The sequence below is a fragment of the Camellia sinensis genome, chromosome 5 (genome assembly GCF_055761805.1).
Source record: "Camellia sinensis isolate YWXY chromosome 5, ASM5576180v1, whole genome shotgun sequence".
NCBI lineage: Eukaryota > Viridiplantae > Streptophyta > Magnoliopsida > Ericales > Theaceae > Camellia > Camellia sinensis.
In genome coordinates, this window is record NC_138965.1 from 112,828,399 (window position 1) to 112,848,892 (window position 20,494).

The window sequence follows — 20,494 nt, forward strand, 5'->3', positions numbered from 1 at the left end:
AGGGATTGTTTCTATAGTAACACTGTCAGATGGTGCAGTTAGTATACAACACAGATAACCCCTACATCCCTTCCTAAGGAGTTTTACAGCTTTCATAGCCGAAATCAAATATGGGGGAGGAACTACCCCATTCCCAATAAAAGTAAATTCAGGCATACTCGGTAGTCTAAACACAACAATTTTATTTGCACAGTCAATGGTAGCATAGTATTTAGTCAACCAGTTCATCCCCAAAATACAATCAAAATGATTAATGTCCAAGGGTAATAAGTCCACATAAAACATCATATCGCCAATCATAACATTACATGCTGGATAAATATGAGTGCACACCATAGAATCCCCAGACGGCGTAGATACAGATAACACATATGTCATAAGTTCTAAGGGTCTAGTCAATTTTTGAGAGAAAGCATGCAATATAAAGGAATGTGTAGAACCAGAATCTATCAGTACACATGCATTTTGAGAACATATAGAGAGTGTACCTGACACCACAGTATAGGTGTTTGGTACTTCACCGGGCACTAAGGCAAACACTCGACCTTGTCTCAAAGGTTCTTTCCCAGTATTGGCTTTGGCATTGGTTTTGGCCACAGAAGCGGATCCCGCTGAACTTGCTGCAGGACGGCTAGTAGTCTCAAACCTGAGCGGACAATCTTTCACTACATGACCTGGCTGGCCACACCGAAAACAAGCACCGGACGCTCGGTAGCACACACCCATGTGCCTTTTTCCACAATCAGAACAGATCGAAATAGACCCACTACTCTGACTCAAGTTGTTCGAAGTCCCTGTGTTTTGCTTCTTACTAACAAAGGACCAGCCTTTCTTAAAACCAAACCCGGATCTTTTTCCTCTCCACTCAGTTGTTGTAGTTGCTGGGGCTTTACCTTGTTTCATGGCGACTATGGTAACTTCCGCCATTAAGGATTTGTCCAAGGCTTCCACATAAGTAGGCAATTTCAACACGCCCACCCGATCGAACACCTCCAAATCCAATCTACCTTCAAATTTTTGTGCTTTCTAGTAATCAGTATCCACCATGTGTGGAGCGAACCGTGCCAATTCGGTGAATTTAGCTTCATACTGGGCTACAGACATTCTTCCTTGTTTGAGTTCCTGAAACTCGGACACCTTCCGATCCCTGAAGCATTGGGGAAAATATTTATCATAAAAGATTGCATTGAACTGTGCCCATGTCATATTCCCATTACCATTTCGAATCAGTAACCACCACCTGCAGGCTTCATCTTTCAGAGTGTAGGTGGCCAGGAGGACTTTCTGAGTCTCAGAACAAGGAAATACTTCATACAACTTTTCCATCTCAAGCAACCACGTCTCAACTTTCAAAGGTTCAATTCCACCATAGAACGTTGGTGGTTTCATTTTCATGAATTTCTGTATCAGATTGATGATGTCAGTATTATCTGCCTCGGCTTGTGCCGATGGAGGCGGAGGGGGCAAAGGTTGTTGTCTTTGTTGTTGTGCCCAGGCTTCAGTCAACGCTGCTAACATCTGTTCCATTCGGCCCATGCGAGCCTCTAAAGATTTACTTTCACCACTTCCCCTTGCATTCTCCATCTTACTATACAGACATCAAATGATAATAAACACAGGCATAATCTTATTCGTTTCCTTCAATTCATTTGATTCATATGTACAACCAGTTTTCATATTCAGTTGCATTACCACACACTCACACATGCAGATGGAATGCCCCTAACTCTTACTAGGACATCCTAAGCTCATACAGACCTGTGTGTGCGGTAGAACACGTGCTTTGATACCACTCTGTCACGACCCAAACCCGCCCCTATGGGTTTAGCACCGTAACCGGCCAGTAATCCGTGGATTACCAAAGGCCTTTGAACAAATTAGCAAATAATAAGGGGCTGCAGAAGCAATAATACAAAATAGACAAGGTCCAATGAGCTGTGATAACGTACATGGGACAGAACATTTCATTACTTATATATATACATAAGCATGCCAGTCAAAGGACACCAATATTTACAAAGTATTACATCCCAAGACCTGTCCTTACAACACATACAGAGACTAGCATGAGTACAAAAAAAAAAAAAACAGCCATAGCATTAGACTTCGACCGAAACCTCCTCGGGAGGCGCAACAGTTGGCTGACAAAACATAGCAGAAGGCCGTCAACTCTGGCCCTGGTCACACGCCGGCTCACCTACATATATGATATAAATTGTGAGTGAAAGCCCAGTGAATAATAATAGAGTAAAGGGTTTCAATGAATGAGTTCATACAGATTCAAAAATCATAATTCAGTTCATATCAAAATAATAGTTTATCCAGATCATATACAAACAGAAATCATAAGTCATGATTAAGTTTACGTGATACATCCATTAGCATTAACAGAACAGAACGTATATACGTGGGGTTACGAATAACCAGTTCCATAAAGGAACCTCTGGATCCGAGTAACAAAACAGAACAAAAGCTGAACCCCCGTGACAGGGCCTCCGGTATAGGTAACAGAGTGCAGACAGAAATAAGTTCCGTAAATGAACCTCCGATACCGGGTAACAGCTAACAGATATCACATGATGCTAAGGATGTCACGAATACAAATCAGAAATTGAACAATCATTCATTGTACAAAACATATCATTTCGAAAAACAAATCTTGTTTTATCACACAGAAAGTAGATACAGTTTAAACATAACTTTACTAAATTATTACTCACAGTTGGCCTTGAAATAGACAGACGAAGCAGATTGATCACACAACACGTGGCACGTGACCTACATAACACATAACGGATACACACTTGAAACACACATTCTAATTGCACAAAACTTACGTCGTTGGTTCTTAGTGTGTTTCTAACCTTAAATCCTCACTAAAGAGTCTTAAACATGGCCTAGGAATGCCTAGGATGGAATGAGGATGCAAAGATGCCTTGGAAAATATTTTTCAAAACTTGCTGAAAACAAGGGTCTCGCTCGAGCGTGGCTTTCTTTGCTTGAGCGAGCTTGTCAAAACAGAGGGGTTGCTCGAGCGTATACTCCTTCACTCGAGCGGTCTGTAAAAATGCAAAAGTACTGGTTGTTGAAATTTTACGCTCGATACCCGCTCGATGCTCGCTCGAGCGTGAGACACAGCCTTTCCCTCGAGCGTAGGTCTCGTCGCTCGAGCGTGCGTCTGCGTGCACCAAAAATCCGAGAGCTTGCAATTTACACTCGAGCCACCATTCCTTCGCTCAAGCGGAGCTCTGAACAAACAATGGTCGCTCGAGCGTGGAATCCTTTGCTCGAGCGAGGAAGCCAAATTCTGGAATTTCCAGATTTGCCTCCCAAGCTCAAACAAAGCATTTAACACCTCCAAACTCGACCTCTTGGGCCCATTTTCTGGAAAACACTTGTGTATAAGATGTTTCAAAGATCAATTTGTAAAATCAAAGCCCAAAGGTGGGTCAATTAAATACAATTTCAAATAAACTTCCAAGAATTATTAAAGAACATGACATGCAAGTGTTCAATTGAATTCAAGGCTCCAAAAATATAACCAAATGCAAGATTAAACTCAAAATCATGATGAACTCATGGATTATAACTAGAATATGGTCTTGCATGCAAGAATTTCCATGAAAACACTTCAAAATGTTATGATATGAACATGCATGCATGGATTATTACCCAATTCAACATTTTAAACCAATTCTAGACTTTAAACTCTAATCTTCCATGAACCATGTAAGAATTAATCTTAAATGCACAATTGAAAGGAAAATCTCCTACCTTAAACCTTGAATTCCAAGTCTAGGAGCTCAAATTTGCAAAGCCTCTTCAATTCTCCTAAGTTCCAAGCCAAATCTCTTGTTGAACTCAAATTCCTACCTCACTCTCTCTCTCTCTCACGGTTTGAGTCTAAGGAAGAAGGCTGAAAATGTGTATGAATCAACTCTAAGCAATGTGTGAGAAAGTGGCCTACTCAAGAGCAAAATGGTAGATAAGTCCAACTAATGTAATTTAGCTTTATTTAATAATACCAAATAAAATTTAAATTAAATCTACCATAAAGTCACATAAATTCTAATTATCACATAGCACTAATCAATTTTGAAATCGGGCGCCGATAAGGCTTTCAATTTGTAGTTCAAAACATGAAACATGAACAGATCATTTTATGGCAAACAAATAAAAACACTAAAATAATGCAATACATATGCAATTTAATTTCGGATTCCTTCTAAAATACTGTTAGGCATAATTAATCATGGTTTAGCATTAATCGGAGGTCGGGGTTATTACAGTGTCGATCCCATGGACGAAATTTTTATGAAATAGCAATAGTAGCGCTTGTATAACCTACGTTTACATGGGTGTCAGTTTACGATTTCCCATGGATGAAATTTCCATGTTGTATTTGTTTTGAGATTCTCAGAGTGTGATTCACCGCCTTGTTTTCTATTAGAAAGGAAATGATTTATGAATTAAATATTAACCTGGCATTGCATGATTTTGGAAAGAAATATAAAATGTTTTGGCAAGAGCATTGCATATGCATTCACCTTATAGTTTTGTTAAGATTCATATACTGTGTTGGATTATTTCTATTGGGTTTTGGCTCACCCTATGTAGGAAAAACATTTTAGGTACTGATAAAATGCCTCTGCCAAGGCAATGGTTTGGGAGGACTTGGAGCAAGGACTCCATTTTGTTGATGGTTGTATATGTTTGTACAGGCCAAGGGTCTTTAACTGTATTGGACTCAAATCCACTTTTGTTGTAACCAAGTACCGTTTTGGAAAGTTGTAAACCTTTAGGGCTTTTCTTATTTGTCTAACTGTCTTTCTACTTCCTTATTATGTACCATATTCGATAGATTCATGGTTAAACTTGTAAATATATATTATCATATGTTATCCTTCTGTAAAACTTATTTGGAAACTAATGGAAGATAATTGCTTTATCATTGTTGTCACATATTGATGTTATGGATGGGTTATTGTAATTATTTTGGAGCGTTACATGTATTATATGGTTTGGTTTGGTTATATGATTTATATTTTTAAGCTATTTATATTTGTTTGGATCCATGTGCGAAGAACCCCAACATCATTCGAAATATGATATTAAGTCATGTGTGATTCATTTCACATCATGTATTTTAATTATTTTTTTTAGTAAAATCCATGCTAATATATGTGGGATTTTTTTCACTAATGTATGTTGTTAATGTACACCGAAACCTACTCCACTAAACCTAACCCACTACACCACTCCACCTCCACTACACACTCCACTTCACCTACTCCACCACTCCACCTCCACTTCACATCTCCATCTCCTATATAATGTACATACAATACATCAAAACAGATATCAATCAATAATACATACAATTAATTCTTTTTCTATCAATTTATCTTACATGGTATCAGAGCTAGGTTAAGAACCTAGTAATTCTGCTTCACCGGCGGGCGGCAGCCTCGCCTTGGCCGCCCGCCGGACCTCTACACATACATTCACTCTGCTGCTAACAAATTCCATGGCAGAACTTCACCTTGAAGACACAGAGCATCTGAGCTGAAAACAAAAACAACACACAGCTACACGCATGCACAAACTCTCGCTGGGTTTATGGTAATGATCAACACACACAAGCTCCCTCTCTCTTGCTGGTTTTATGTTCGGCAAACTCAACCACCTTTATCACCATCTCCGATCTCTGACCTGAGTTGAGCCACCACGACAACCAACTTCGCTATGTCGGCGGCACCCGCATCGTCGCCGTGCACCGCCACACCACCTTGGATCATCTTCTTGGCCTCTCGGACAAACCTCTCTCTTGGATATCACACAAAAACAACCCGATTCCACCACATCGGCTCTCCAAGCCTTCTCAGCCGCCTTAGCTCTCTTTTCAATCCTCATCTCCGCGGCTCCCATCCTGCCGGCTTCAGCCGCCATCGCCGGCTTGACTCCATGCAAGGACTCAAAGCAGTTCGGTAAGCACATAGCAGCTGCAGCAGCTGGAGTCGTCGCTCAAACTACTTTCTCCATAGCCCCCTTGGTCTTGGACTCTCTCTCTCTCTCTCTCCTATCATACACAGAAGGAGATGACAGACAGCATTGTTTTTGGAGCTACACAACACACCCACACACCATACTTTCACACCCCAATACAGACAGCCCGACATCGACCCACACCACTCACATTTTTCGACCCTCTCTCTCTGGTCCCTTTTCCTCTCCATCAGACCCACTTTCATCATATCCATCATGTGCCTTCATTTATTCCACTCACCAGCGCACATACTTTCCCCATTAATACCTTTTTATTATTTTTATTATTCTTATTATTCTTCCCAAAAAAAAACAAAAAAAAAAAAACAATTACAAATTTGCACAACAACTCATATTTTATTCATCTCCGGGATCAACCCCGATCACCATTTTACACCACAACCAAATAAAAAAAAAAACCAAGACCCCCATCACAACAACCAAAGATTTGTTTTCTTTTTTTGCAGACGGCCACCCACCGACCTCACTTCTTCGCCTCTTCCGCCGGTCTTTTCTTCTTGCCTCCGTCCTGGGCGGCCCTTGACGGTGTTGCCTCAGTGCTTCCTAGTCCACCGAGCACGTTCACTCCCCCGTACTCCTCCACTGCAGCATATGGCGGACCTCCAAATCGGAACATCGCGGTGGCCTTCCGCTTCAGCTCTTTGTTTTCCGCCTTTAGCACACTTATCTCTGCTCGCGCATCCTTATACATGCGCTGGAGCAGAGCCAGTTGGACGTTTAACTGCTGCACCTCATTTGTTCTACTCTGCAGCCGGTGCGACAAGTTTGTGATCGCAGTCATGGTTTTCATACATGACTTCAAAGTATACTGATTAGCCTCAATATCCGTTTGCACCACCATTTTTTGCTCCACAGACCGCATCGGAAAGTTCAACGGAGCAAAACCAGAGGTGTTTGGTTGAGGTTCACTGGCCACCGCACCAGTTATTTCTCTTGTGGACTCGTTGAGGTATGGAAAGAGAGTAAGCAGACCACGGGAAGACGAGGCCATTTTCTGGGCAACCGAGTGTTACAGAGTGTTACAGAGTTTCTCTCTCCGCAAACGCAGACTTTTTTTTTCAGAAGTTTTTCTTCGCAAGTTGTTTGTCTTCGCCTCAGCCTCAGCCTCCGTCTTATAGCCAAGGCAGACACGCGCATCATGCGCCGCTCGGCGCTCGACGACAAACTGGGCACGCCTTTTGATGGCACACCTTTTTATGGATTGGGCACGCCTTTTGATAGCACGCCTTTTGATGGCACGCCTTTTGAAAGATTGGGCACACCTTTTGAGGGCATGACTTTTGAGGGCTCGATATCTATATCCATGTATATCTTTTGGGCAGCTATATACACACTCATACAGTGTCTTCTACACCGGTCAGCTTTATCAATCCCTTTGTTTCAACCTCAAATAGGTTTCTATCTTCACACCTATTTGAGTTTGAGGGGGGGTTATACACAGTATCATGTATAAGTCGCTCATGGCGCACTCCCTAAGTCGCCCCCTTGGTGCACCACCACAATCTTCTACAACGGTCCGACATGACCCCGTAAACTATCTTCTACATCGGTCTGACACGACCACACAGTGTCTGCTACAACGGTCCGACATGACCCCGTAAACTGTCTTCTACATCGGTCCGACATGACCCCATAAACTGTCTTCTACATCGGTCTGACACGACCACACACTGTCTGCTACAACGGTCCGACATGACCCCATAAACTGTCTGCTACATCGATCTGACATGACCCCACAATCTTCTACAACGGTCCGACATGACCCCGTAAACTGTCTTCTACATCGGTCTGACACGACCACACAGTGTCTGCTACAACGGTCCGACATGACCCCGTAAACTGTCTTCTACATCGGTCCGACATGACCCCATAAACTGTCTTCTACATCGGTCTGACACGACCACACACTGTCTGCTACAACGGTCCGACATGACCCCATAAACTGTCTGCTACATCGATCTGACACGACCATACCGTGTCTCCTATCCTGTTTTATTTTATTTATCAGTTTACTTTCCTGTTTTGTTACTCTCTTCAAACTCAAGTTGGTTAGTTCCTATCCTCCTTGAGTTTGAGGGGGGCTGTTAATGTACACCTAAACCTACTCCACTAAACCTAACCCACTACACCACTCCACCTCCACTTCACCTACTCCACTACACACTCCACTTCACCTACTCCACCACTCCACCTCCACTTCACATCTCCATCTCCTATATAATGTACATACAATACATCAAAACAGATATCAATCAATAATACATACAATTAATTCTCTTTCTATCAATTTATCTTACATATGCATTATATGATTTACATTTTAAAGCCATTTACATTTTAAAGCCATTTACATTTACTTTGGTCCATATCCAAAAGACCCGTATATTAGTATGAATTTTACACAAAAAATCCCATATATTAGCATGAAATAAGTAATTTAGTAAGGTGATTTGTGAAAATGCCTGATATAAGATAAGAAAAAAATAAATAAAATAGTTACAATTGAGATAAAATAATTCAATAACACGGAGGAAAAATAACATTGTTCATCTTCGCTGAACTTCTCTCCATTTATGTCCTAACCCAAAGAATAAAAATTAATGAAGTTGTGAGAGCCCTAACTACTAATTAAAATTTAAAATTTTAAGATTTAAAAAAAGAGTATTGTTATTCTAACTCAAAAGTTAGACACACTTTCCAAATTCAATAATGTATTAAGAAAATGATTGATTGATAATTAAATATTTTTCAATTATAAAAAATATAGCTATTTAACTAATCCTGCCAAATATAATTTAATTTAAATATTTATACATAGAAAATCCAAAATAAAATTGTAATAGTATCTAAGCCATATCAAATTTGAAATTAAAAAAAAAACTCAAATGCTAAGTTAAACATGGAATTTGATTCATATTTAATTTTTAAAAAAAATATCTATTATATCTATAGAAATATGTATCTATCTATCTGTAAGATAATAATTAGTTCCATTTTATTAAATCATGATCATCATAACATTACTTTTTTATAAATAAATAAAAAAATCTACAAAAATAATTTAAATTTTGTAATATGAATTATTCATACTTTATTAAGAATAAAAAAACTATATTAGTAACTATAAAATTATCCTTATTATTACATTTCATCCAAATGACAGGCCAGATCCAAATAATCATGAAAAATAAAATCCAGGCTAAAGCTTTTATTGATAAATTAGGTTTTTGCCAATAAAACGGACATAGGTCCTAACCAAGACCAAAGCCAAAAACATTGATTGGCTAGGTTCAATTATTATATACAAATATATATATTTTTTTATTGATTTTTAAATTAAAAAATTGTAATAGAAAATCCAAAATAAAATTGTAATGGTATCTAAGCCATATCAAATTTGAAAAAAAAAAAAAAAAAAAAAAAAACTGGAAATGCTAAATTTTTTTTTTTTTTTTTGGATCAACTTCAAATGCTAAGTTAAACATGAAATTTGGTTCATATTTAATTTAATATATATATATATATATATTATATCTATAGAAATATGTATCTATCTATCTATAAGATAATAATTAGTTTTTTTTTTTTAAATCACGATCACCATAACATTACTTTTTAAAAAATCTACAAAAATGATTTAAATTTTGTAATATGAATTATTCACACCTTATTAAGAGTAAAAAAAAATTATATTTGTAAATTATAAAATTATCCTTATGATAAATTATCCTTATTATTACATTTCATCCAAATAGCAGGCCAAATCCAAATAATTCGGTTGAAAATTAAAATCTAGGTTACAGTTTTTATTGTTAAGTTAGGGTTTTGGCAATAATAAGCATGCAATCATATTTTTTGGTGAATTATTATATACAATATATATATATATATATATATATATATTATTTATTTGGTGAATTAACTAAAAACATTGGCCTATAATAAGCATGCAATCATATTTTTTTTCACATTTTCAACTAAAAAAAAATTGTCATTAATTTCAAATCTCAACACAATCATAAATTAATTAAATACATAAGATTATTCAAATTATTTTTTATAAATCAACATACAAAAAAATCAAATTAGGGGAAAATTATGAGATAAAAACGAAGGAGGTATGTCATTTAATTAATCATATAAGGGTTATGAAGAAAATACAAGTGGATAGGTGGAAGTTAATTTTATGTTTGAGTGTTGCTATTAACACCTATCCTTTTCTTTTGGGCCTCCACATTTTCTTTATTTTTATTATTACAATTTTTTCCTAACACCAATTTACATTTTTACCCATCTCCATCCTTCCAACCCTAACCCTAACCATCCACCTACACCTCCACCAACACTCCACTTCGCCCGGCAGCCTCGCCCCCCTCTCTCTCTCTTCTTTTTCTTTTTCTTTTTCTTTTTCTTCTTCAGCAGATTCGACCACCCTCTCACCACCGTGATCCCCTTCCATTTCTCTCTCCTCTCTCTCTTCTTCTTCTTCTTCTTCTTCTTCTGGGTTTGTGGTCGTCCCTTCATCATGAACTCCTCACTGCCAGGCCGTCGAGTCCAACCATCTTCTTCTTCTGGGTTCGTAGTTGTCCCACCGTCGCGAACTCCTCACCGCCGTGGCCGTCGAGTTTGACTTCGATCTCGATCCCTAACCATCTTTTTCTTCTTCCTCACCTTCTCTTAAAACACCAGCCCTAGCCCTAGGGTTTTCAAAAATGGCAGCGGCGATCTGGGTCGAGATGAGAAGAGGAGGCAATGAGGTGAAAAAGAAGAAAAAGGGAAGAAGAAAGAGGAAGGCAGCGACAATGGTGAGACTACTGGCAATAAAGGCTCTGGTGAATGAGCTGCCGAAGGTGGTGGTTAGGAGTGGGAGGTAGGGTTTGGGCTTGGTTTTGGGTTTGGGATTAAGGGTATAATTGGTACTAAGGTATGGGTTCAAAAAAAAAAAATGGAGGGATTTTATTTTGCTGGATAGGGGTTCAAAGAAGTGGAAGGGTCAAAGTAAAAAGGTGGGGACAAATAGCAGTCCTCTTTATATATACATACAAGCGGGTTGGATAAGTTTATAGCAGGTTGACAATAAAATATGTCAATCAACTCATTAATTTTTATCATTGAACTTTTGCAACCAAACTTGTCCCATTGGCTTTTTCAAACTACATGGATTGATTTAATTAGTTTTGGTTAGCATGAATTTTTAAATTTTTTCACACTCTTACGCTGTATCTACATCCTCGTGAATATAATTAAAATTTGTTCAACTCTAAATTATTTTTTCTTTATATTTCAAACAAATTTTTTTTTATATTATTTAATTTTAAAATTAATTTTGATTAATTTTTTAAACCTGTACATAGCATGGACAATATGCTAATTTATTGTAATTTAAAAATTGATAATCAAAAAGTAAAAGTCAAAAGCAACATTCCCCCAACTTAAATAAGTTTTTATTAGCTTATTAAGTTATTTTTACCAAATAAGTATTGACAGAAATTGCACTAAACAGGACATACTTTCAAATTAAAATCAATTATAATTAGCTTATTTAAACTATATCGAACAGCTTCTATGCATGTTTGGTGTAGCTTTTTTGAAGTTATAAGTTGATAATTGGAAGTAGAATTTAAAAGCATATCTTTGTTAGCTTTTATAATCAATTTTTATAACTTATTTAAGTTATTAGTGGTGTTATATATACTAATTAGAATATTAATTAGTGTATCAACATATATTATGATATTGTCATTTCAAAATTAAGGACCTCACCTATTATACAAGCTATAATGACCCAAAGCTTTAAAATTATATTATATCATCCGTCAGTATATTAATTAATATACCAATTAGTGAGTGTAGCTTTATTCTTAAAGCTATTCAGTGTGTTTGGTTTCAATTTTCTTAATTCAGTTTTTTTTGTTTTTAGTTAAAATTTTAAGCATTTTTTTACATTTTTAGATGTACCTTACTTAGATGTATCTAAAAAGTAAAATATTTGTGAAAAAATATTTTAAAAAATTAATAAGTACACAAAAATATGAAAAATATACTTATTTTTATATATATATTTTTGGTATTTAGTGAATTTTTTAAAAAAAAATTTCACGAAAATTATACTTTTTACGTGTATTTATGTTAGGTGTGTCTAAAAATTTAAAAAAATTGCTTAAAATATTAAAAAAATTCAGTAAAAAAGATACGAAAAAAAGAAAGTAGAATTTTTTTAAAAAGTATTTTTAGCAAACTCAAACCAAGCAAAGTGATTTTTATCTCAAACTATAAGTGGAATTTGCACCAAATATTTTGATACAAATTCTCAAAAAAAAAAGGAAAAAACAAACTATAAACAAGCTGCACCAAACTGAATGACCTGACTCAATATGCCTGCTTTTAATTAGTTTTGATAGCATGAGCGGACGGATGTGGATGAAAATTTTCCAAATCTGCCTATGTTCGGACGCATAGCGGATGAGAGACCATTTGATCCAACCCGATCCGTCAACCCCTTAAAGAAAATGATGTTATATTTTTATGCTTTGTATGTTTAAAAATGACATTTTATTTGATAATAATATTAGTTATTTATCAAATATAAAAGTTTGACATTTTATTTTAATTATAAAAAATGAATAATAAAAATTGTGGACTCAAATACAGCTCAAAATAATAAAAAAATTACTCTAAAATAGTTTTAAAAAAACATAAAATAATAAATTTGAAATCATCAAATCAATCCATACCCTATCAACTCGCATGGCCTGCTTAATGATACGGATTGATTTTTTTCAATCTGTCTAAGTTCCGACATATAATAAATGGGAGACTACCCGACCCGACTCAATCCAATCCGCGAGCAACCCTAGCACACATACCATCTTTGATCATATGAGTCATTCTCAACCGGTTAATTAGTGTCATATGATTCTTCTCACGGAAAAGCATTGTAGTTGGGGGTAATTTAGAAAGCTAGCTAAAAATTTACTTTTTGTTTTTAAATCATTTTAAATCATATTACCTCTCATATTATTTCATACAAAAAGACAAAAAAATTAAAAAAATAACTTTGAATCAAGGGTAAATTATAACTTAACCCCTTGTGATTTACCCAAAAAACACGGAGTCCCCCTATAGTTTCATTTGTAACACTTAAACCCCTATACTTCATACCAAAGTGCAATTTTGGACGGAGTAACAGAAATTGTAAAAAGTCTAAATTACTCTTATTTATTTCTCTAATTTTCTTCTTAATGCCATTATAAACCACCAATCAACAAATTGTACAATCTGTTCGGTCTTGATAGTGCACTACAAGAAAATGCAGAAATGGCGACTAAAAAAATTATTTTCGTCACTGAAAGTGCCATTTTCGGCGACTAAAAACTTTTGGCGACTAAAACAATTTAGTAGCCAAATGTATAGTTATTGGCAACTAAAAATCAATTTAGTCGCCGATTATATGGGTTTTACCGACTAAAGGTTTTTTAGTAGCCAAAAGTATAGGTTTTGGTGACTAAAAAACAGTTTGGTCGCCGATTATATGTGTTTTGGTGACTAAAAACAGTTTGGTCACTGAAAGTGAAGCTTTTTGGCTACTAAAAAAATTTAGTAGCTAAAAACAGGCAATTGGCGACTAAAATTCAGTTTAGTAGCCAAAAGGGGACGTTTTTGGCGACTAAAAACAGGTTTAGTCGCCAAAACTGTTTATTTTTAGGCAGAACTTATTTTTTTAGCGACTAAAAAATAATTAGTAACCCAAAATTACATAATTGGCGATTAAATAATGGATTTAGTCGCCAAAAGTGGTCTCAATTTTTTTTTAGTAAATAATTTATTTTTTACATAAATTATATTGAATAAAAATAATTATATTTATATATATAGTTTTACATTAATACGGGTTAATATACTATATAAATAATATATATTGCATATATATTTATGTGGTGTTGTAGTGGCATAGTGGAGGGAGTGTATTGCTAAAGGTTTAGAATGTGAGACAGGTTGGTGGTTTGAGTCTCAGAAAAAGCAAAAAAGTTGGTATTTTTTTTTTTTTCCACGAAAGCACCTTTGGCGACTAAAATTATTAGTCGCCAAAAGTCTTTATTTTGGCGACTAAACGGTTTAGCTGGCAATTCAGTGAGTATTGGCGACTAAAGGATTAGTCGCTAAATGTATGATTTTCAAAAGTGTAAATCACTATTGGCGACTAAAACTTTGGTCGCTAAAGACCTGTTTTTTGCCGACTAAAAAAGTTTTAGTCGCCAATACCTCCGGCGACCATGTATTCGTGACAAAAGCGGCGACTAAAAATTTTAGTCGGGGAAACTAAAAAGTAGACTTTTGGTGACTAAAAATGGACATTTTTTTAGTCACCAAAGGTGATTTTTCTTGTAATGGTGGTGAACCCAAGCATTGATAAGTTAGCATGTGTACCTGAGAAGAATGATAAATGGTAAACTCAAGCTTTGACTTCTTTTTCTTTCTCTTTCTCTCTCTCTCTCTCTATATATATATATACTAGCGTATACCCGTACCTGAAGGCACAGTGTAAATAATGTTGAGATTAGAATATAATTGTAATCTCAACTCTTGTCTTAAAAATAAATTATCAATTATAGAGATGGAATTATGCCTTCAATCTGAAAATTCATGTTTCTATACCAAGAAAATGGCATAGGCAAACAACCATTGTTGAGCTTTGGTGACCCACCATGAAACAAACTCAAAAACATCTATCTAAGTTCACAGAAGCTGTGGGAGTTTCCAATCAAATGAAGGGATTTGAAATTAAAGTTTATAAGAACATAGGCGAGTTTTCAAATGAAATTCAATTAAGGCCCAAATAGTTTTATTTTAGTTTAATTACGTGTTTATGCGATCTTTAAGTTGTTGTTATGTTCTTTCATTTACCGTCAACAATAAAGCAAAAAGTTTTGCAAGCAGGTAAAGAACAAAGTTTTCCAACAATCAAAGCACATCCAAACTCAATGTTTGAACTTTCAAGGAAGGAGAAAAAACGAAGCTTGAAAACAAAAACCTATTTGGTAAATTTTTAGCAAATTTTTATTTGCATGTGCATCATTTCCTGTGGAGTACACATCGATAAATCAAACAAATATTTTACTCAGATAAATTGACAGCAGAGTTGATCAGTCTTGTTAGGCTTACATATCATGAAATGATGAATGTGAAGCATATGCCTAACAAAGAACCAAATTTCAATTTCAGTTACTTAGCTCTTCCTACCGGTGCTTTCAATTGAGGCATGGAAAATAAATGGTTTTCATTGATATGTTCTACTAACAGGAAAAAATAATTTCACTGATGGCCATGTAAAACTTACCATAATCTCCTAACGTTCTCCATTCTTAATATGATGCAAATAAGAGCATCTCCAATTGTATACACAACCTCACACCAAAGCCAAAATTTGGGATTTGAGCATAGAAGAAAAACCGCTCCAATGGTGTGCCAAAATTTGGCATTGTAATATATTTGGGCACCAAGTGTAGTAAAATGCCAAATTTTATCATATTTGATCAGCTGACATTTTGCCTAAAATTTACATAGTTGTTATTTTTCCAATTTCAGAATTTACATTTAGACACGGATAAACACATTGTACGGTGTAGATTGAATCATATGGTGGTTTAAAAAAAAAATACATTTGTACCATGTTGCTATAACCATTGGAGATGCCACACTTGTGTGTAGATATCATATACCTGCGTGTGTGTCACTTCATCAAGATATTATGATTTGGGAATTAGGTGGAAAAAACTGAAATTCATTCAGAAGCTAGAAAATAGGCTAAATTCATGTTCAAAGCCAATAAAAATCTTAACAAATCACAAAAGAGAAAAAATTTACATTTAAAAATTGACAATATGAGAAGAAGTCAACATGAGAAGAAACAACAACACAAAAAGAAATTGACAATATCAAAAAAAATTAAATTTATGTTTCTATACTGAACACAAAACTAATTAGGTAAATAGAAATCAAGTCGATTACTCGGTTCCATGTGTAGTATTGCTGATGTGTCCAGAAGATTGAGGTCTTCAATTATGCAACCACCCTCCAATCCAAATTACCTGCTTCAAATAATTAAAAAGAGTTTCAAATTTAATGTTATCCCGTTACCTTTCTAATACAGATTTCACTTAGGTATGCTACACCTGGTTGGCGTTAAACAAAAGAAAAATTTATAATAACAAAAGAAAGGTAACGAGATAACATGAAAAAGAAAAAAACCAATTAACAGAATTTCAAAATCAATTAACTAAAAAAGATTCTAATCCCAACAATTAACAGAATAAAAATTTAAAGCTATGGTTGTTTAACTTGACCATACAAATCCTAACTATTAACACATTCATTCATCAAATTGTAGGTATGATTTTTTGTAAACCATGGTTGTTTTGTAAACCTTTTGGCAATCCTAGAATAAAAATATATGGGAGAAAGAAAAAGAATATTACACAGTTGTAGCAACTGGGTTCCTTGGCAATCACATAACTAAGCCAATTAAGTATTACCTAACGGGTCAATTCAAAAACTCATCTACAAAAAATAAATGCACAAATAGATAAATAAATAAATAAACTTTTAAAGGATATTAGACCTGGTTTGGAATAAGTTATTTTAATAATTTTTAATTTTTTTATTAAAATATAAGGTAAAAAAATTAATATATTTTGAATAACTTTTTAATTTTTTATGAAAAATTGTATAAAATAGAGAGAAATTTTTTTCTTTTTATTTTTTGGTATAGGTCGTTTACTTTTAAATTTTTTTTTTTTTGATTTTTTAAATTTTAAGCTAAAATATTGAGAGCTAAGACAATGAAATTTTCAAAAGACAATGAAATTCTTAAATTTTTTTATTTTCTAGTCAATTACCATGAAATCAAGAAAAGACCCAGATCCATATTCATAAAACACTATCTGATCATGTAAACTCAATTCAGAATTAAAGGAAAAATGAATAACTCCATAGAATTGTTCAAACCTCTGGTTACAGAAGCGAGTTTAAATGCCAAAGAATGAAAATCAAACCTAGAAATGAACGAATCCAGTTGATCTTGAACCACAAAATATCTATAAAATTCAATAAAATATCTATATATGTACATACGATCTCCCTTTCTGTATTAGTGTGTGTGTAGTAAAGATTAAATCATGCTGCATACTTCTAAGCATATCTTCACACAAACTCACAAGGTACTATTGTTGACTTCCTCATTGACTTGTTACATTTAAAAACAAACACAGGTCTTAATCTCTGCAATTTCCAAATCAAAGAATATGCAGAGCAATTCCATTGCTATATTTTCTTTCTATCAACAGGCTATTTACAATCTCAATTATGCCTGATTATAGATTTTTTCTTTATATAGTGAAAAATTGAACAAACAAAACAACACCAACAACACCACCATCAATCAAAATCATCAATCGACTAAAAATACAACAATTAGTTACCTTACCCGTATTTTCTCTACCATGTTTGCCTTATCGCTTTTCACCATCGACAGTTACCTCTGTTTCATGAATCTTCTTCTCCAACACACGTTCCTTTTCCTTTGAATCCTTATATTTTCACCCCAAATCTTTTTCAGACTTTGCTGCTACTCTTACTCTTACTCTTAGAATCCTTAACTTTGCTGCTACTTTTACTGTTTTCTTTCTCTTCCACTAAACCCCCACTTGATTCAATCTTCTCACCACCACCACCATCATGCTTTCTACTACTTTTACTCTTCGAATCAACCAAAGCTTTCGACTTTAAAGTCTTATCCCCATCAATCCTTGAACTTTCGACTTTCAGTAATTGAAAAAAGGAACATGATACTTCAAACATAGAGAAACTACCCATGCATTGCTCTCCTATCCTAGGTAATAAACTCCCAAGTCTTCATAACTAACCTACCTAACTCTTAAAAAAGACAAAAAGCATTGAATGGAAAAAAAAAACGTCCCACTCTACTCCCCCAAATGATGAGCTAACCAACATAAAACCCACTCCAAAATGTCTTGAAAGTTGTTTCCTCCAAACCATTTGGGTTCAAATATATTGCACCCGAAATTCTCAGTGGCCATAAATTTAAAGTTAGCAGCATGTTCCTAAAATAATACACATGAGAAGCATCTATAAAGAAGTTACACTTATAGGTATTGCCAGGGCAACAGGATCCACTGGAACATTGAAGGGCTCAGCAGCATCCATTTTCATAACCATCTTGTAACCACATTTCAAGCAAAGATTGTGTTTACATAGGTGTCAACAAATATGAAATACATGTATATAAAGGTCGTACCCAATGCATACTGCTCCCATTAGACATCAACAACAGGGTGGTTTTTAATTCTTGCTTTTCGTATTGAGGATCCTAATGAAGCGAGTTTGCTTCTTTTTGATGCGTCCTTCCATTCTGCACCTGTTCTGCATTGCTACCTGGTTCTATACTAGAGGCAACTATTCCACCTATTAGAAATAATTTATAAATTTAGATCTTATAAATTATCAGGAAACCCAAAATAATTTATAGTTTTTTGGGCTATTTATCATTATAAATTATTTCGCCTGATTAGAAATAATTATCATCATATAAATTCAGATCTTCGGTAATCTTTGTCTCTCACTTTGTAATAATCATATGATGATAACTCTGAATCTTCGGTAATCTCTCTCCCACTTAAGTTTTTTGGGTTATTTAAAATTATAACTCTGAATCTCTCTGAATCTTGCGAAATAATTATTTTAATCTGAATTTATATGATGATAAATTTTAATCTGAATTTATATGATGATAATTATTTCACTATTTTTAGCAGCAATATCTGAATTTTCAGCAGCAAGATCTGAATTTTAATCTGAATCTTCTGTTACAAACCCAACAAGATCTGAATCGGTTGTAGAGAGAATTATATAATATGATAATCCAATCCACAAAACAGAGAGAGAGAGAGAGAGAAAGAGGTTTTACTTTCGGTTATGGCGAGGGTTTTGGAGAGAGAGCTTCTCGTCTGGGATTGGGACCAAACTTTTCTTACCGTCGAATTAGCTTCCGATTTAACTTTCTTGCTTGCTGGGACTCTATTGCTGCTGCTCTCTCTCTTTCACCTATCGTTGAGGAGGAAGGTCTGTTAAAGCAGGAGAACAAAAAGTGAGAGAGAGATAAGAGGGACAGTTGCGAGAGAGAGAGAGAGACAGAGGGAGTTGTAGAGACGTGTTTGGCAGACGTGGAAGAGAGAGAGAGAGAGAGCAGAGAGGGTTTGAGCGGGAAAAAAACTTATCTCAACCATTGATATAAATTTGAAATTAATCTCAGCCATTGGATCAAAATGTATCTCACATACACTTTATACATTTTCAAAAACTTTCTTCCCTTATTATATAGATATCTTCTCTCTCACCGTGACCACCATCATCACCACTATTGTTCAGCTTCGTCAAAACCAAGAACCACCCTTTACAAAGTACTATAGATGAAGCAAGAGAAAAGAGTGGATAATGAAAAAGAAAGAAATAGATTTGGAGATATTTTTTTGAAATGTGTGAAGTTTTTGAGCAACTTTTGGTATGCCGAAACCACCTATTTCAATAAGAAGTGAAAAAACGAGGTAGTGTAGAATGAAGTGTAAAGCAGGGGTGAGGAGATTGGTGAAAGAACGGGATAAAATCGTTAAGAATCGGGAAAGTTATGGAGTCTCAAAGATGGGCCAAAGAAATGTCAGAAACGGGAAGAAAAAGTGGGTTTGGTTGGTATGAATCCCATCACTGCTATTTCAAAAATCTAAATGTTTACACATATTAATTGTTTGATTTCATGGGTTGGGTTAGTTACTAATTTGAATTATAAGAAGAAAAGTGGGTTTGGATTATTTTTAGAGAGAGAAATTGTGGTGGTGATTTTGAGTGGTGGTTTTGCATGGAATAAGAAATTGGTTGTGGTTTTGCATGGAATATGATGATGGCGATGTTGGTTGGTTGTGATTTTGCATGGAAGGTGATGGTGGTGAGATGAGAGGGGAAACAAAAGGTGATGGTGATGATTTTGCATAGAAGATTATGGTGTTGTATATTTATATAATGAGAGAGGGAGAGAGAACTTGAGGTAAATGAAACAAACCAAAGGAAATTAATGCTTGAGGTAAATGAAACCCATACTCAAACCAATGCTCAAAGGATGTTAATGCTTGAGGTAAATGAAACCCATGCTCAAACACTGAATTTCGTTTGGGGATAAAAATGTTAATGTTTTGCCAAGAGTGTAATCCATGCTTTATTGCACTACATCATTTTGTATATTTATATATATGTCAATAAGGGTATCTTGGTCATTTGCCATATATTTTTGGGTAGGAAAAATTGTTTCACTCTTCATTCATAGTCGTGCAGCACGTTCTGTTTAAACAAACAGTTTCGTTGA